Below are 3,016 nucleotides of genomic sequence, written 5' to 3' on the forward strand. Positions count from 1 at the left end.
GGGGCAGTGGGAGATCTATGGCGCAGGAGGATCTATAGGGCTGCCCCATGGCGCCATGGGGCAGGAGAATCTATGGGGCAGGAGAATCCATAGGGCAGAGAAATCTATGGGGCAGGGGAGGATCCATGGGGCACAGGGGGATCTATGGGGCTGGGGGTGGATCTAGGGGGCAAGGGGGTCTCTATGGGGCAGGGGGATCCATGGGTCAGGATCTATGGGGCAGGGGGATCCATGGGTCTCACCGCAGGTGGGGGTGCTGAGCAGCTCACTTGGGGGGCGGCGGCGCTTGGCGGGCGGCTCGGCGATGATCTGTGGGGCATAATTGGGGGTCTGAGGCCCTGCCCCACACATCCCCTGCCCCATAGCACCCCAACCCCTGCCCCATAGCGCCCCACGGCTGCCCCACGGCTGCCCTGTCTCACCAGGGGCCGGCAGTGGGCCTGGGGCTGCAGCAGCTGCTCCCGGAAGAGGCTCTGGGGGATCTGGGGCTGGGGGTCCACGCGGGGCCGGCGGCGGCGGCGGGGGGGAGCTGGGGGGGGCGCTACGGGGCAGGGGGTGGGGCTGGGGGTGGGGTGCTGTGGGGCAGGGGGTGCGGCTGGAGGTGGGTGATATGGGGCAGGGGGTGGGGCAGGGGGTGGGGTCCTGTGGGGCAGGGGGTGGTGCTGGGGGTGGGTGATATGGGGCAGGGGGTGGGGCTGGAGGTGGGTGATATGGGGCACTATGGGGCAGGGGATGTGTGTGGCAGGGGCTTTGAGGTGCTGTGGGGCAGGGTGTGGGGCAGGGGGTGGGGCTGGTGTGATATGGGGCAGGGGGTGGGGCAGGGTGTGGGGTGCTGTGGGGCAGGGGGTGGGGCAGGGGGTGGGGTGATATGGGGCAGTGGGTGGGGCAGGGGTGATATGGGGCAGGGGGTGGTGCTGGGGGTGGGTGATATGGGGCAGGGGGTGGGGCTGGATTGGGGGGCACTATGGGTCACTATGGGGCAGGGGATGTGTGGGGCAGGGGCTTTGAGGTGCTGTGGGGCAGGGTGTGGGGTCGCTATGGGGCAGGGTTTGGGGCAGGTGTGGGGTGCTATGGGGCTGGGTTGGGGATCACTATGGGGCTGGGGTGCTATGGGGACGCTATGGGGAGTTATGGGGCAGGGGGTGGGGCACTGTGGGTAGCTGTGGGGCAGGATGTGTGGGGCAGGATGTGTGGGGCAGGATGTGTGGGGCAGGATGTGTGGGGTAGGATGTGTGGGGCAGACACTGGGGTACCTCAGGGGGCAGACTGGGCTCTGCTGGGACAGGGGGGGCTGGGGGGGGATGACAGCAGGTTGGGGGGCAGCCCCACAAGTGCCCCCCCCCAGCCCCACAAGTGCCACCCCAGCCCCACAAGTGCCACCCCAGCCCCACAAGTGATGCCCCCAGCCCCACAAGTGCTCCCCCAGCCCCACACCTTCCCCACTGACCCGGGGCCGGGGGTGGCGGCGGCACCTCTGGCAGCTCCTCCACTGCGGGGAGAGACCCACAAGTCACCCCCAGCCCCATAAGTGCCCCCCCCCCGCCCCCCAAGTGCCCCCCTGCTGACCGGGGGGCAGGATCTCGGCCTCGGCCTCGCTCAGCAGCTGCAGCTCCCGCAGGGTCACCTCAGGCAGCTCCTCCTGCCCCACAGATCCGGGGGGCTGCCCCATAGATCCCCCTGCCCCATAGATCCCCCTGCCCCAGAGATCCGGGGGGGACTGCCCCATAGATCCCCCCAGCCCCATAGATCCCCGCCCCATAGATCCCCCCCAGCCCCATAGATCCTCCCCTTCCCTATAGATCCCCCTGCCCCATAGATCCCCACCATCCCCACAGATCTATGGGGCAGCCCCATACCTCCCCACCTCTGCCCCATACAGTTGTGGTGCTGCCCCATACCTCCATGGGGGGATCTATGGGGCAGCCCCACGGATCTATGGGGCTGGGGGGGATCTATGGGGCAGGCAGTGGGATCTATGGGGCCGCGGGGTAACTATGGTGGTGGAGGAGGGATCTATGGGGCAGGGAGGGGGGATCTATGGGGCTGTGGGGGTGGATCTCTGGGGCAGGGGTGATCTATGGGGCAGGGATGGATCTATGGGGCAGGGAGAGGGGATCTATGGGGCAGGATGTGTGGGGCAGCCCCACCTCGGGGGCCGGGGGGGCCCGGGGGGCCTCTGGCTCGCGCAGGGTGATGCTCTCAGGGGACACAGTCAGGGGGGGCCCTGGGGGGGCAGGGGGGGGTCAGGCCCTGCCCCACAGCGCCCCATAGCACCCCACACCCTGCCCCACACGTGGGGGTCGCTCACCAGGGGGGGGCAGGAGCTCCTCTGGCAGCAGCTGCGGGGAGAGGGGGATGTTGGGGGGAGCTATGGGGCAGGAGCTGTGGGGCAGGGGGATCTATGGGGCAGGATCTATGGGGCAGGGGGTATCTATGGGTCAGGATCTGTGGTACGGGGGTGTATCTGTGGGGCAGGGGGATCTATGGGTCAGGGGATGATCTGTGAATCAGGGGATGATCTATGGGGCAGGGGAGGATCTGTGGGGCGGTATCTATGGGGCAAGGGATGATCTATGGGGCAGGAGATGATCTGCGGGGCAGGGGGGATCTGTGGGGCAGGATCTGTGGGTCAGGAGGTATCTATGGGTCAGGATCTCTGGGTCAGGGGATGATCTATGGGGTAGGGGGATCTATGGGGCAGGGGATGATCTGTGGGGCAGGATCTGTGGGTCGGGGTACCTGTGGCAGCAGCAGGGGGAGGCTGTGTGGGCGGGTGTCGCCCGGCACCCCAAACCAGGGGTCTGGCGCCAGCTCCAGCGCCAACATCAGCGCCCGCGCGTCCGGCAGCAGCTGCGGCCTGGGGGGCGGGGCCACGGGGAGGGGGCGGGGTCATACAAGGGTGCGGGGCCACATGACGGGGACGGTGCTATGGGGCAGGGGGCGGGACCAAGCGATGGGGTCAGGCTATGGGGCAGGGAGCTGTGGGTCACGCTATGGGTCTGGGTATGGGGCAGGG

The sequence above is a fragment of the Gallinula chloropus genome, assembly GCF_964237585.1.
Source record: "Gallinula chloropus genome assembly, chromosome: 30".
Classification (NCBI taxonomy): Eukaryota; Metazoa; Chordata; class Aves; order Gruiformes; family Rallidae; genus Gallinula; species Gallinula chloropus.